At 35.5% G+C, this 17,333-nt stretch overlaps 1 protein-coding gene across 2 annotated transcripts in view; it reads left to right on the top strand.

Annotated features, from left to right (window-relative positions):
* Positions 1-17,333, top strand: part of ADGRL2 (adhesion G protein-coupled receptor L2) — a 388,201-nt gene that overhangs the window by 202,760 nt on the left and 168,108 nt on the right. For both annotated transcript variants that reach the window (XM_083846278.1, XM_083846287.1), the window contains exon 3: positions 7,262-7,303. The gene's annotated coding sequence lies outside the window, so the exon portion shown is untranslated. The remainder of the gene's footprint in view (positions 1-7,261; positions 7,304-17,333) is intronic.

Raw genomic sequence — 17,333 nt, 5'->3', positions numbered from 1 at the left:
TGTCTTGCCTGGAGGCATTTTTTTAACAGTTTTTAGTTCATGTGCACTTTTACCTCCTGTTTAGTTTTAATTTGTCTAACAACATAATAATACCTTCAGGGAGTATTAGTGCTACAGTAAAAGCATACATAAATTCTGCATGTACATATATGTATATGTGTGTGTGTAACATAAAAACTGAGCAGTGCCTCCTCCCCTGTAGTAATTCCACTACTCAGCTTGCTTAAGATGAAAAAAAAAAAAAAAAGGTTACTTGCCTAAATTAAAGAAAATGAACTCTGTATTGACAAGACTTTATACAAAGTTTCTCTAAACTTGTAAAGTTGAGACTATGAGACTGGAGGGCTGAGCAGAAGTTGCTCCAAGCAATATACGGAGCAGTGACTCTCCACCCTGGGGAGAGAGAGAAGCAAATGTGTTGAACACCTGGAAGTGGAATAAAAATAAATATATAAATAAATAAGAACTATGGAGAATTTTACTCAGTTTTAAAATTTTCCTGTCATGCCACCCTGTCTCTCTGTCATGCAAATTTCTCAGTTCTTTGGCAACCATATGAAGAATAGAGCTGCCACTAGTGCTGGGCTCCATGTCCTCTACTTAAGGCAGGACATTTAGGCTACAAAGAGTTGTCCAAGAAAATGTTCTCCCAAGAAAATGTCTAATTTGGTGGATCAGGAAGAGGCGCTGGGATGGATACCTGGAGTCCAGCAGCTCCTGGAGAGGTGCCTGCAGCAAGCGGGGTGGTGCCAGACAGTAGGAGGATGCCAGGAACTCTCCTGGTGCCAGAGGGAAAGGGAGCCCTGCTGGGTCTCTGAAGAGAGACTTTGGAGCTTACAGAAAATGTAGTTTGTTATTCTCAGAATGAAGGAAGGGGCCAGGTTAGAACAGAGGCTAAGGAAACACCTACTTGGAGAAGGAATGAAGGAGCAAAGAAGGAGACAAACTATTACTGAAAAATAAAGTTGACCCGTGGCAAAGATTTGTAAACTGCTGATAAAATCATGGTCAGAACTGCATCCCCCCTGTATAGAACAGTATGGCATGCCTAGAGATTGCATTATATTACACTCTATTATGCCGTACAGAAAGCACACCCCACCAACAAAATTGGTTTGAAAATGTTTTACTTCTGGTTATTACAAATAAACACAACCAGGTAAATTGCTTCATAAAGTTTAGAGTACTTTAACAAGTCAGCTTTTTTGTATATATAACTTTTTTATACTCTTTTGGGTAGTTCTTTCATACAGTTCTAGACAAAACTAAAAAACAAAAAAAAAGGCAGGAAAATATGATGCAGAACTGGAATATATAACAGGAAATTTACATGAATAATCCCAAATGTACGAGCCTTAAACTCGTATTAAACTTTTATCTTGTAAATGCATAAAATTAACTAATTAAACAGGAATGTGCAGAGAGGAACAAATAATAACTGCCCTTTCCCACATTTTCAGATCATTTCTGTTCTGTGCATCTTTCTTCATACAGTCTTTGAACCTATGTCAAATGTTTCCTCTCTTCTGTACTGCAGTAAAATCACACACCGTCCAAAAAGCATCTCCTAATGACCAGGCACTGTTCCGTGGGGGTTTTGCAATATCTTTTACAAAAGTCCCCAGTTTATAAACTTTTCAAACAAGGAATATATTGTTTGGCGTAGATTCCCAGTTGTATATGGCATAGATAATTACAGCACTATAAAATTATTATTATTATAAAGACTACGCACCAGATTCCCAGCTGGTAGAAATCAGCATAGCTCTTCCCATGTTACATGAATCAACTTTTAAATGAATTCTCTGAGTGGAACAAGTCACAACAAATATTTTGTGATCTTTAGCTATGCATGGATATTGGATTTTTTAAGTATAAGTTTTTTTTATTATTTATTTGAATTTTAGTACAGAATTGCAAACTCTGAACTTTAAATGATCTTTGCATTCTCTATGGCACAAATATAATTTGGGAACATTATTAAAACTTATGTAGTTGCATATAAAGCTTATATTATATATACAATTCTACAAGAAAATACCTATTTTAAACTCCTGGGACCAGCTGTACAAAAATAAATAGTTTTTATTTATATGATCAGACCCATTGATTTCAAAGGGGTTGTGTGTACATCTTCAAATGTACTGATGTGAAAAAGCATTGTAGATTCTGTAATTTGTAGTTTCTTGTTCAGAACACTAAAAATATAGCAGCTTCACTGATGGATTAGGAAACAGTGCTATCATATGAGGTCCCAGAGAAGGGCCACAAAGATGATCTGAAGCTGGAGCACCTCTTCCACAAAGACAGGCTGAGGGAGTTGGGGTAGTTCAGCTTACAGAAGAGAAAGCTCTGGGGAGACCTTATAGCAGCCTACCAGTACCTAAACAGGGCCTACGGGAAAGCTGGGAAGGACTTTATCAGGGAGTGTAGTGATAAGACAAGGAGTAAGGGCTTTAACCTAAAAAAAAAAAAAAAAAAAAAGTGTTTAGGTTAGATACAAGGAAGAAATTCTTCATTCAGAGGGTGGTGAGGCTCTGGAACAGGTTGCCTGTAGAATCTGTGGATGCCCCATTCCTGGAGGTGTTCAAGGCCAGGCTGGTTGGGGCTTTGGGCAGCCTGGCCAGGTGGGAGGTGACCCTGCCATGGCAAAGGGTTGGAATTAGAGGATATTTAAGGTCCCTTCCAACCCAAACAATTCTGTGATTCCATGATTCTATGACATGGGACGACAAATGTTAGGCTTCAGCAACCCTGTTGGAAAAGTCTCCCAAGATCCTCAAAAGACTTCCCACATACTATTGGCTTTTGTGTTATATATGATCAGATCCCTCATCATGTATAAAAAGTATACTGGGTACTTTTTTTTTTTTTTTTTTTTTGCTATATGTTCTTTTAGTATCTTGAGCTATGAAACCTCTAGAAAAGCTGCTATGGCTCACCAGGAGATACGCTGTAGAGTGATTTTATATTGCATGGTCAGGGAGACTGGTCAGACTTCGTAATGATGACAAGATGTACAGTGGCTCTGATTCTGACTGACTCCATTATACCTCTCTGGGACAGCAGCAGCCCAAGTCAATACTGTATCTACCTAGCAGTAATCCAAGACCTTACTTGAAAATGAGCTGTGAGAGTTTATTACTTGCGAACAGAGAAAAAGCTATGAAAAATGCAAGTAGAAACAAAAAGCAGTGTAGCATATTTATTCTGATGTAAAAAAGCAAAATCAACTAATTGACTTCTTAAAGACAATCTTCAAAATATGCAGAATTATGTTTTAATGCTCTATGTCTATCATTCTTTCCTGTAGGTCTGACTGCAATCCAATCTAATTCAATCCATCTAATGCATTTCTAATGTGTTTTTCATCATAGAAGCTAGGCACCATTAGGAACTTATCTCTGTTCCCACTTTACCTTGGTGGTGACATGTTTTCAAACCAGATGATATTCTGTGTCAGAAATATCAAGATTTCCCATAAGCGGAATTCAGTAACCCCCATGTACTTTTAGCTTCCTGATTCTTCTTAGTGACTGGATTTCAATATGTAGTCCCCAGTATCTGCTCATCGCTCCTAATTACTTTTATTTTAGCCTATGTTCCTGATTTCTGGGCCAAGAAGTTTACAGAACTATGATGTACTCTGATGATGCATTTAATCAGGGCTGAGTAATCAAACAGAAAGCTTTTCAGGGCAGGGTGGAATACGGGAGGAACCATATTGTCTGCCCAATTATTGTGTTTCCTGTTCTCAGCCGACAGAGATCCTGCAGGGACCAGAAGACCTGCCTGTAGCTTGATGGGAAGTTACTGAATAAGTAGAAGCCATGTGAAAAGGGGAATGGTGGCAGAAAAACAACATAGGATCAGTGAAGTACAAAAGATTTAAAGTGTACACACTTTTCATTTCCCAAAGCCTTTATCATCAGGGTGCAAAACTCTCTAGAAATATTTGTGGGTGAGGGGCAGGGGAAACCTAACCATTAATTCCTAAGAGGTGTTATCAGATGCATCAGAGTTTGGCTGTAAATTTGACTACACTGCTGTGGTGCACAGAGAAATGAGTGAAGAAATATCTGATTAAAGTGTACATTGCTGCTGAGGCAACTGAATGTTGCCATAGCAATTGAGATGAAATGTGCAAAGAAGTGAGATAATTAAATCTAACCCCTTTAGTAGTTTTGATAGTCAATGCACTGCCAATAGGAAAAGTTATCTACAGTGTTAAAGATAAAACATATTCCTCGTAGAAATACTCCTTGCTGGTATTTTGTTGATCTCTTTCTAAATACATTGCTTCAGGTAGCTAATTTGAATGTTCTCTTTAATAATCAAATACAGTTTTGACCTTGGTCTGTAACAGCCTAGAACTTTTCCTGACTTCTTGTATCATGGGAACTGGCTACACAAAGTATCCAGAATGTTTTTAGCCCCCTCTTTTCTGCGTGTAGTACAGTAAAGCCAGGGCTGTCATGTCAAAGCTTACAGTTCAATAATATCTAGAACGTGCTGCCCTCTTCAGGAGCTAGCGATTAAAAATATGCAATTTTGTTTATTGATTCCAAAACTGTAGTGAGCAAGCAGGAACTACAGAACTAAGTTGTGGCTTTTTTTGTTGTTGGTTTTTTTTTTTTTGACATTTCTAACGCTACTGCCAGAGACACTGAAAGTAGTTGCAACATTAATAGACAAATTGGGTTTGGAAAAAGCAAATCAAAAACTAGTTAGCATTTCTCAAACCAGATTTGAGAATTGGGTGGTCATACTCACATCTACTCAGGTTATTTATTTGAGCCAGTGAAAGCAAAAGCTAGGAGAAGCCTTGACTCACTTCTTCTAAAATAATAATTCTCTTCTATACACAAGCAAATAACCTGTTATTAAAAATGATTTATGTCCAAAAAGAACTCATACATTAGCTGTCATACAAACTTATTTTACTTCCAGCTGCTTTGCTTCTCTGAATCCATGTAAGGATTTAAGCCGTGATTTAGCAGAACATTACAGCGTATGCTTAACTTTAGACAAAAACATTGCTGCAAAGACTGCAGGGAAATATTTGTGCGAAAGCACCAAACAACTTAAACATCGGTCTGGAGGCTTCCGTACTTGGCTGATAGGTAGGGGATAGGACCACAGTTTTCAGTTCGTGTCTTACAATGCTGTAACTCATGTTGTGGAATCTTAATAATTAAAGATTAGATCTAGAGGCAAAATCCAGCCTTCCATGAATATAATTTCTTTTGAAGTCAGGGGGAACTTTTGTTCATTTATGAAACGGTGACATTTTATTGGTTTACAAATAGCTTTGACAAAAATAATTACGGCTCGGTGGCAGGGGGACTCGCAAGCTGTGCAGAGGAAAGGCAAGTATTACTTTGCTGAGATGAATGGATTTTTTTATGTAACAGCCCTGAACAGGCAGTGGATTAATGATTACCTCACCCAAACAGGGCACCTGCGAGCAGGGAGGGCTGAGGAGCAGGGATGGCTGGGGAGGCCGCAGACCCAGTGCTCTGCGGGAACTTGGCTCCACTGAGAGGCATCACCAAAGGGCTCGTTTTAAACTTACGTGCAATGCTCTTCCTTTGGCTGAGGGAGATCCTATTTTCCTGAGCTTCATAAATGAAGTAAAGGAGATATTCTGTGCTAAGTCTCACACAAAGCATAGTAAAGAAGCTGTAGCCCGCAAAGAACGGAGCAAAAGTGGCTTTAAGGCTTCTCCGTGGATGCTGGGATTCAAGGCTGGATACAGGCCAATGAATCTCCGCGTAAATTAGAGCAGCCTGGGGGGGACTCTTCTAATTTACATTAGCTTTATCCAGGCTCCCTGTTTCTTGTGCTGTGCTGCAACCTAGATTGGGCCTGAATTTCTGCAGTGCTGAGCACTGTGGAAACTCCCTTTTTGCCCAAGGTAAACTCCTTGAACGGAAGTAACTCCTGTCCCGGGGAATTCTTCTCTAGCTGGACACTCCCTTACCAGTAAATAGCGATATTTCATCCAGCACTGTATGCGGTCATGCTGAGAGCCTAGAATCAATCTGTCATTTAGCTCAGTTTGTTGTTTCTGTCTTTAAAGCTAATAGCCCTACCTAGATGACAACATTTTTTTCTTCAAAGTGGTTTATGACTCTGTCTGTTGGTTATACTAACATTTTCTAAACATAGTTTTAAATTGAATTCCTTAATTCTCCCCCTTGCATGTTTACTTTAGGAATTAATTTTCTCAAAGAATAAAAATAGTTAAGAATTATGAAACAGTTTTAAAAGTTTTCCTTCCTTTGATAAAAAAAAAAAAAAAAAAAAATCCTTATTTTACCTCTGAAAAGCCTGCACAAGGCAGATTCTGTACCTAGCCCTGGCTGTTTCAGTGGGAGTAATGTTGAGAGATGATGGCAAAATTTACCCTATTGTCCTGAAAACTTTTTATTCTTGAACTGTACAATTGGCACATATAGCATAAGATGTTTTAGAAAAGTCAAAATCCTTTCCACGTAGCTACTGAGGGAAAGTGATCACTCTCTGCTCAGCCTTTAGTTTAAGGAGCTGGTGGCAGTGATTCATTTCTTTCTAAAGAAAGCAGAATAGCTACTATGTCAGGTGTAAGACAGACTGAAAGCGACAATAGAGTGGAAGGAAGAAAAGAGAGTTAACTGGTATCCTTTCTTTCATTTCCAAGCCACAATTAAAGCATGCTGAAGAGGTGTGTGGTGGACTTCGTACTCCAGCCTAATCATTACAAACTTACAGCCCAGAACTTATATTTTCCTAAAGCAAAATGTAAGGATTGATTAATTAGTTTAATAATCATAAATTATTTAAAAATTAAGAAGAAAATATTTAAGATATTGTTGACAATTATCTCTTTATACATATATATATAACCATTTATGCACATGCTTTGCCCTGTTTTCTCCCACTCCGTATAAGAATAACAGCCAGCCCAAAGTTTTATTTTCTAAAGTACAATCACTAGTTGGATGCCAGGATCCTATGTCTATATTTTATGAACACTGTACAGATAAATTCCAGCTGGCATGCAGTTCTAAATACAGATATGCACAATAGCCAGTACTTTTTTTCTAATCCAGTACCTGCTAAGTACATGTAATGTATATTCAAAACTACATTAAACTATTGATCTATAATTTGAACATATATATATATATTATTTTTTTTGATGGTGATGCATTGTTTGGCAGCTAGAATCCCTGCAGATGAGAGTATAATAACTAATAACGTTTTCTTTGCTTTCTAGGGTCTTTATGGCAGAATGATTAATTCCATCTTTTCCAGAATGGTAAGCAGAAAGCTATTTCTGTTTCTGATAACAAAGAATATAAGGTAAATTATTTTAAGATTGCCAAATTGCTTAAGAAATAACTGTACTGTACAATTTCATAATTATATGGCTTGTACAACTGAAAATATTTCAATATTCAAATCCTGTAAGCTACCTAGAAAAGATTTGCAGAACATTATACTAATTCTTCAAAAGAAAATAAGTCAGGATTTAGCATCTGTCTTAAAAATGCTACTGACCTCAGAATGCTCAACTTTTAATTTTTCTGTATAATCTCTTATAATGTATGGATTCCCATACACCTAAATACATTTTTATTCCATCAGTGGAGAATATAAATCCCTCTCTTCTTTAGGCTTCAAAACAGTGAGTTCCATAATATGTGTTACTATTTGAATTGTATAAGATTGATCTTTATTTATGTTTCACTAGGGCCTTGCTGTATCTGTGAATTAAAAATACATATTTTTCAGAGACATCAATTCTTCTGCATGCCATCATGTTGCTTAAAAAAAAAAAAAAAAAAGATTGTTTCATTCGTCACTCTTTTTTTTTTGATGGCTGAAAAAGGCAATATTTATTTTACCCCTTGATCATAACATCTTTGCAATCAAATAAAAAGAAAAATTCATCATACTGTACATGTAAAGGTCATCCTAAAATAACATGTCTGAGCAAACTATACAGAATCCTATGAGTACATTGCTAAGGAGAAATGTTTTTCAGCAGGTCTTGGGCATTCACTTTACAAAAAAAAAAAAATAAATTCTTTCCCACTACATAAAAATGTAGTCTGAAATCAACATAAAACCATCATGAAGTGAAACTACTGTTAAAATGGAAAGAAGTATTACTCAAAAATATCCCATCGGAGCACAAATTCTGACTTGAAATGTGCCTGCTTCTTACCGTTACATTTGAAAGATCTTCCATCTAATCCCAAAAGAAACTCAAGACCCTTTAAAAAAACAGATTATTCATAAACCTTAATGCATAAAAGCATAAAACAATGATAGATTTAAAATATTTTTATTTTAAATATGATTTAGGGACTTATTTTTTTGTTGTCTTTGATATAAACTGTATCAAAGTTGCCAGTCTTCAAGAAAACCAATAGCAAAACACAAGTTTTATGATGAACCTTAAGAACGATAACATGATTTCCAATGAATAAGGCAGGTTAGTTGTTCTTTGAAACTTTTTAATAGGAAAGTAAAACCTGCAGGTGAAGCTGTTTTGAAACACTTGTTTTTAACCTATAGATCTAGCCCTGTGATAGTAACAATGAGGTCTGCTTTGGCAAAGTCTGTGATGTATTTTTACCTGCCTGCTAACCGTATTTCACAAGGATCAGGCCTGAGGATACTTTTGGAGCATGTATGTGATTAAAAAGAAATAAAAGTCACATTGAACTAAGGAAAACACACACACAAACAGGCACGAGAACTGCATTTAACCTCCTTCATCCACAAACATAAAAATATTCAAGAAGAACTTGAGTCATTTTTAATCAAAAAGATTATCTGTGTGACAGTTAAGTGGGTTTGGGATTAAACTATCAAAGGGTCTGTCTCTTTTGTGTATGTTTGCCTATTAGCAGTAGGTACTTGGCACAAGGATCCTATGTAGGTTGCAGCCACAGACAGACGCTTGCGCTGCATACACCCTTTTCTGCAATGTTCATTAGGCAATAATATTGTCAAAGGTAAGTGTTTACCAGCAGCTTTAGTCTACTTAAAACCATTTTAGCCTGGGGCTGATCTTGTGAAGAAGGCTTGGGGGAAGGGCAGAAAAGAGGCATAACATTTCATTTTTCATGAAAACAAATGTATTCAGCCAGTATCCTGATTTGAGGTAATTTATAACTCAAAATTTGCATGCTAAGTGAAATTGTAATTATTTTTATTTTGAGGCCAAGCGTGTGATCTACACTATAAGTGAAGGCAATAGGACAAAGGCTTGGACCTTAAGGGTTACTACAACAAAGACAGTAATAGATTACTTTGGGGAAAATTCATTTTTATGCGTATAACCATATACACCTCAATGAATTTTTCCTGACTTGTTTGGAATGTAGCATTACTCTGCTGATTATGGATTTCCCTTATGTAAATGTTAATTCAAATATAAATATATTTTAAAGTTGGGTGTCTATTGTTTAAGGAATGGGAAACTGAGCTTCCTCATATTACTCCCTGTCAATATTGCAAGGCTTTTTTAATCCTGAAAACAGGATAAATGTCTCAGAAGAAAACAAATTGTTCAATATAATTAATACAAGTTTAAGGAAAAAAAAAAAACACTTCTAATTTCTTACTCTATCTGTGTTTAATGAATAAAGATTAAATGCACATTACTTTGAACAGTCACAACATGTAGATTTTAATCTAAAAATGGACTTTTCTCTGTGTATGTTAAGAAATTATATGTTATCTCAAGTTATTCCTAAATACGTAATATTTGGCGGTAGTGTTTAATTAAATATATAGCCATTTTGTCATGAATTTTGAATTCCATAACTGTTTTTGATATATAAAAAATCATGTTTTAGATAAACTGAGAACATAAAAGAACTATTAACATATGTAGAGGACCGCTGCAGCTAAAAACAGGAGACAAAAGATAGTTCTCACTTTCCTCTCAATTAAAACTCTGTGCAATTATTCTTTTAGATTATAGATCTCTTTTGGGATTCTGGTTACACAGAACTTTTTGGTTCATTTCACAGGAATAATATTCATCTTAATTAGCAAAAACAATTGATGGGCTTTTCTCTTTTTTACAAGAGGGAGTTCACTCGGTGTACTGATTACGAGTAGTAGATTATCCTGATAAATGAAAAGTTCTTGTCTTTCTGAACAGCAGCTGAATATGTTATCTGTCTTCAGCCTTGTAGCTTCTTTGTTAGGCATCACCTTGTTGAGACAGAATGACTTCCTTGGTAAGTGGTTGACCCGATTTTTTGTCTGGCACCCTAACATTGCTGGGCATTATGCCAAGCTGGATCTGTAGCTATTTATGACGGCATTCATGGTTCAACTATGCAAATCACAACTATTAGCCAAAAAAGCATAGCAGATTTGTTTTTTAAATATTTCCATAGCTCACAAGGTCAAAGTAATTGTTTTCACAATTTTTAAATATAGTTTTGTAAGTAATGATCTGTAATGTTTGAAGAGATTGTCACCTTTTAACATTTTATTTAGACTGAATTAGACAGAACATAAACATTTTTCCTCATGTGTTACAAAATAATTGTATGGAGCAAAGGAAGAAGAGACATGAGATGAAGTGAACAAACATATATCTTTTTATCTGTCTTGTGAGTAGCTTGGCTGCTCTGTGCAGAATTACAATAAAGGGAAGCTGAATTATGACAAAGAGTCTTTGGAGAATACAGTCTTCTTCCAAAAGCCTGCCCTGATGAGGACGGTTGCAGGAAGCTGTAGCCCAAAGTTCTCCCCGGCCTTCAGCTCAGGCAGCTCCACATTGTCTGCACATCTGCTCTTAGTGTGGAATCAGATCTGAACCCTTGGCCAGTTGATCTGTATGTACTCAAAAACATTTATGCCTCTGTTCTTTCCCACCCCTTAAGATGGTGCATACCCACCAACTTCTTGATGAACCATAGTTCCAGCCAGAGACAGGGTGCTAAGTCCCAGGAGACCTGTTCTTGCACCGTGCAGTGAACTGCGGTGGTCTGCTGGGCCTTCAGCCTAGCCCAACACTCAAAGATTCTGAGACAACATAATATAAATAGGCAATAGCTAAAATGTAATATGCAATATGTGACAGAGAACTGTATAATGACAACATGTAATGGACTGTATGTAGTAGACAATACAGTAAATAGCAACATTTCCTCTTAGAGAAAGGGGAAGTAGATTTAGGTACAAACAGCACACAGTGTGTCTTCTAATAGAGATTTTGGGCATAATTTGGATTAGGTCTGTATTTTGTGACAGAATCTGAGAGGGGAGCACATGTTTATGCACCGGGTGAGCACCCTTCACATAACACCAATGGCTGCTTAATTTAATGATTGCAACATGAAATAATTAACAAGGCTGAACCTGTGGTGCAGAGTATTTCTTTGATATGAAGGATTAACCTTAAAAAGTATAAAATAAAATGAAACAGATATCAGAGTTGTAAGGAAAAAAGTGTTTCAGATTCTGTTGGCTAAGAAAAACAGTTTGAGTGTTCAGTAACTGTGGCTGAGTGTAGTTTTCATCCGTGAGATAATTTTTATTCATCATCTGAGTTTTGTGGATTGAAGTAAAATAATGTGTTTCATCAGAAGTACAGGAGATCACGTTAATGTTTGAGTGCACAATAAAGCCAATCAAGATAAACTAACTGGTCAAAGTCTGATTTCTGTTTTTGAGTTACCATCCAGTCAGAGCAGAAGTACTCATTGATCTTAGTGGGGTTTCTTCCCTTAAGAACTACAGGACAGAGACTGTAGGGATTTGCTGAATCATCCGCAACAATATTTCCCCCATATTTGTCCTAACAGGGTGTGAAAGAGGCTGCCAACAAAGTAGAGAAAATACATTAAAGTGGGATTAAAAATATAGCTTGAATTGGGCATATGGAGATTTTCCATCAAATTCATAGGGTTTGCGCAAAGAAGTAGAGTATGAGCCTTCTTAATACAATGCAAAGCCCCAGAATTTATTCATGGTTAAATTTCCATGCTTTGGTCAATCCTTTTTTAAAGAGTCTCTTCTCCAAAGAAAGGCACAGAGCACTGTGTTATGGTAAACACCAGCAACTCTGTCCACAGTCAAATCTAAATAATACTTAAGAAACTAAATCCAAAACATTAGCAATAAAAATACTTAGCATGTATTTCTTTCCTGGGAGCCTACATGGAAATTGAATTCCACTGAGCTGCACTTACACGGCACAGAATTCAATTAAAAAAAATCCGCCTAGATTCCATGCTGTGAAAAGCCCTTGCAAATTTATTTTAGGGACTTCGGGTGTGGAGCCTGGACATAGTTTTATTTTATTTTTAATGGAATCAGTCTTAATGTCTAAGGTTATTCTTTACTTGCCTCTGCTGCACAGTTTTCACATATAAGCCAACTGAGGACAACTCGTTATTAAAGAAGTCGGCAGGTGTCCTGTGCTCTGAAACATATTAAATAAAGAACTCAACGGGATCATGTTGACTGTAAGCTCCACAAAGGAATTAAATAATGAAGACAGAAGCTCTTCAACAACGACCATTTATGCATAAGTAAAAATGTCTCATCGGAAGATGGAAAGTTCTCTTACAAATTTTTACTGGAATCTCTATTGTGGTATTTTCTGAAAACATGCGGTCTATAGATTTTAGAGTCTTAAACTTTCTGACCTGAGTCTTATGCAATAAAGTCATCAAAATGGCAGGAATTGAGGAGCCAAAATCTGCCCTTCTCTATTCAGCTTCACTGCTCAACAAAACAGCCATTGCAAAATGGCCTCGTTATCACTCTGAAGTTTTTGAATTGCCTTACCCATGTCAATATTAGTATAGAGTAGCTGTGGAAAATACAAAGAAAAGAGTAGAAAAGAGTCTATTGTATCTTTAGTTAATATAATTCTAATGTATAAAGCCCTCCGGCCATGGTAACATTTAAAATACAGTCCCCCTTGAGATTTAAAGGGTATTGGGATAAGGTAATTTTAAATCACATTAGAAAGGTTCAAAAATAATATAAATACAGTTTTGAACTTCCCATTGATTCTGAGTTGTTGAATAATTGCACCAGACAAATGTCTTTAGAGTGGGCCTTAATACAAGAAATCACAAAATGTATTGGATTTTCACTTATTAAAAAATGTTGTCATGCAGTAATTGTTTGAAGAAAATTGACAATTAAGAAATGTAACTAAATCTCTTTTTGAACAAAAATAAAACTTGATTTAATTCTCTTTGAAAAAAAAATGTCAACTTCAATAGAGGTTGGTCTGAGCATCTCAGACTCGATTGGAAAATAAATTATGCTAAGTGCATCCAGACTCACCCAGCATCTTTAAGAAACAGAGTGTTCATAATGAACCAAAGTCTTCCGACAGCTTAATATGACTTTGAAATAACTAATATTAAAAAGAAAAAAAAACTACAAAACCTTTGTTGACCAGGTGTTTTCCCTTTTTGTCAATACAGTATATTCCTATAATGACCATCCCCATGCTCTGTCATTAAAATTTGAGCTTTCCTTTCAGGCGCTCTGCCTCAGACATGTGGAATTCTCATCTGCAGTTTTTACCCTCCCTCTCCAAGTTAATCACACTGGGCTCCAGCAGCAGCAGCTTGCTGCAAACAAAACTCCATGCTCTGGGAAGTGGTGATTTAGTATGAATTTACAATTAAAAACTCCTTCTCCAAAACTTACCCTCGATTTTAATACAAGGCATAGGATGACACATTTCCTTATAGCTGCAACTTCTAAGTTACTATTGTTGATGAGATTTAACAGGCATAAGTATTTGTAGGACTGAAAATATGGTCTCAGTTCAGCAAAAGTTTTCTCACCAAAGCCTGTATGTTTGCAGACATAGGGCCTCAGCTTCTTCTATGTTACAGGTGAAAAAGTAGTATGAGGTTCTGAAGTCCATTCATGATACCATTCATTCCCACCAAAAAATTATTCCATATGCATATTCATTCTCTCAAGAAAGAAAGAAACAATTCAGTAACGTTAATTCTTCCCTAGGCGTAAGATAAACTTTACTTGAATGAGTTACTGTTTGCCAATCTCTTGTTGTTAGCCTAATGCCTCTTGTATGGGTAATTTTGCGTTTAATGGAAATAGTTCTCAGAAAGTTCAGATGAAATGGCAGAACTAGTCCAGTTTTATACACTTCAGCCTCAGTATATGACGGAAAATTTTTCTCTTACCATTTTCTCAAACCTTCATATTGCTATGTCAGGTCCCCCAGCACAGCAGTCCTCCTCCTTTCTTAAAATGAAGTATGTTCACATCAGCCTGCCTGGGTCAAAAATTCTGCCAGTGCTGCTTCATGCGAGCCCACAACCCAGTGCAAAAATACGTGTAACAGACCATATGCTATACATATCAAGGGCTGCACTAGTAAAAGTGAAAGCGGAATTTGGAGCAATATAGAGACTGAGAGTTATGCTTGTGGCTTAGTCTATATGACTGGCTAAGGCTATAATCCAAAGTCAAAGAAGGCAGTAGGGAATTTACTCTTGAAGATCTCTTGAGTGAAGCACAAATGGCAATCTCTAAGTGCACTGGAAGAGTGAGTGACCAAATAAATTGAATGCATTCAATCACTTTTAAGACATCTCATCCATGTGTAGCATTTTGATCCTGTGCTTCAGTAAATGTATGATTAAATTTTTATTAAAAGGTAATGCTCCTGTTTTAATGATAGTTAATTATATATAATTAAAATGAAAGGATTAATAATATTAAACATTTCATCAGAGGTAAAGATAAATATAAATACATATATTGTAGTATGATTACATATGAATATATAATATTGAGCATATATTATTTTCAATGCATTATGTAAAATAGTAAATGAATAATATAATTTGTAAAATAAAATTATATTCTGGGTATTATGTAAATCAAAGGCCTGGTTCAGCACTTGTGTGTTCATAAAATCTATTTGATTTTTTTTGGGTGCAATATGCAACAAATAATTGAGGCCCTTATGAAAAAGATGCTTGCACTTTATTGCTATATCACCTTTCCATGTGAAAAGTGAATTACAATGCTAAATGATGTACTGTTTGGCCTCAAAAGAAATCTTTTGAGGAGTCATGGATTAGAATTTGGAAAAGCCTCATTTCCAGCTAACCCTGAAGCCATGCATCTTTATAGGCCTAACTTCTACTGATTTTCGGAATCTTTACATCAGGCCTTAAATATTCATACACAGGGTACTGCTCTTGCATGCCATTTGCTTATATCTTACATATATAATCTTAATTTGCCTCTTTTTAATAAAATTCTGTATTTAGTAAAGCAACATCACAACTTGATTTCTCATAGATAGGCTATATTTTAGGCTATAACACTCATTCCAGTTGTCATTTCTGCCATTAGATACAGAAAATCTGTATCTCCAGATCTCAATTGCAATGAATCCACTGAGCCTTTGTCCTGTAAAATTTTGTATATTAACATAGTTTAATAAGCTGAGAAATGCATTACCTTTTAAAATAAATCTTTAAATTGTATAGTTTTTTAATCAGAGAGATGTTTTGGTCTCTGCAAACTATATGGAACTAGTATTTGTCTAACAGGACCTTAAGACCCGTTGAAGAATTTTAAGGATTTTTATGAACATCTGCATGCATTCTTTAGCTAGATTTTGGCATAGTTTCAGTGTAAATCCAGTACAACTCAATCAGTTTACTTTATAATTAAAAACAAGGAAATAGTAACAAAAATACATAATATATGGTACTCGTGTTTATAATAGAAACATCCATAAAGAAAGAAACATGTTCTAACTCTTCTCATTACCCCAAAGGGAATTGCATCTTTAATCACACAAAGCACAACGGCTTTCTAATTTTGTTTAAAGTGTTTCAGTACTTACAAAAACCAGATCAGGTTATTGTAAATCTAGAGCAAATTAGAATCATTGGCCTCTGCTCAGCTGTATTCAGGAATACTATGTAAATCATAAATTTAATGGCATACTAAGACACACATCTGTTTCTATTTTGTAGAAGTTAATAATCTAACTTCAGAGTATTTAAACATTACTTTCATTAACTGGAAAATTGTGAAAAATAGAGACTGCTATAAGTCACAATGTGTTACTGCAATATGCTAAGGAAAATGCAAAAATTGCAGACCTGTACAGTAAAGACTAATTTTCTGAGAGATATGTGCCATTGTCTGTTTCATGACCTTGCATCTCCTCTGTTTACTTAGAAAAACATCACTTATACTAACAGAGCTGCATTGCTAAGTAGAATCTGCACCTGCACATAGTAGATTTTAATATATATTTTTAGTAGCAAATGTCTTTCACAGCAAGGAATAGATGATGCCTAAATTCCCTAAACCTATATAATGACCCAATGACTTTTCTTACAGTAAACTGATAAAAATTACTTCTCCATTGATCAATTTCAAGTATATATTTATTTTTACAAAACTTACTTTGTGCTCTAGGATGTACTGTTCTTATTGAAACGTTTAGTTTATTCACAAATTAACACACAATCTTATATTGTATCATAAATTGTCATGCATAATGTATATAATTTGCATAGATCCCATTGGGTGTGTTTTGTTGGAGAAATGCATCACTCTTTTCAACTTTCAGCCTTACAGACACGATTTTTTTCAAAGAAAACAAGTGAATTAACAAACATGTACTAATCTTTTTGAAAATGTATTTGAATTCAGTTGTAAGGCAGAACAGAGCTGGCCTGCCAGCTTTAGCACTGTAATAAAAAATCTAATTGGTAAGGTTTGGCATGATAATGGATTGTAAGGTGATAAATTTTGACCAATAAATACCTTGGAAACTCAAAAGTTGGTTGCATTAAGTGGTAAAGTCAAAATATGCAGGATACTAAAGTATATCTTTATTCATAAAAATTACAATGTCAAAAACATAATTTTCTAATAATCTGTTTATTTAAAGACATACAAGTCAGATGTCATTTATGTGCTGTTTTGCTTGTGCTAAAATTACCTGCGGTAGTAGATACTTTGCATTAAAGCTTAGGGTGCATAAAGTTGAATGGGATTTATGTAAATAACTGTATGAATATGTATCTCAGCTTTTACCAGTGCTAATTTAAATGAGCTGTATTTGAGAGGGAATTATATTAATATATACAACTGATAGGGAATTTGCACATTCATTTTACTATCAACAAAAATTCTAAAGAAAGCAAACTAGACCAATGCATCCATAACAGAGAGGACGGAAAGAGAAAACAGAAAGGAAGAACCGGCCACCTAAATGGTACAATGCAAATTTGTGGTTTATTCCTGAGTAAGATTCAGTGGTTGCATATGCAGGAAAT

The sequence above is a fragment of the Anser anser genome (assembly GCF_964211835.1).
Source record: "Anser anser genome assembly, chromosome: 8".
Classification (NCBI taxonomy): Eukaryota; Metazoa; Chordata; class Aves; order Anseriformes; family Anatidae; genus Anser; species Anser anser.
This window is presented reverse-complemented; position numbering and strand designations above follow the sequence as displayed.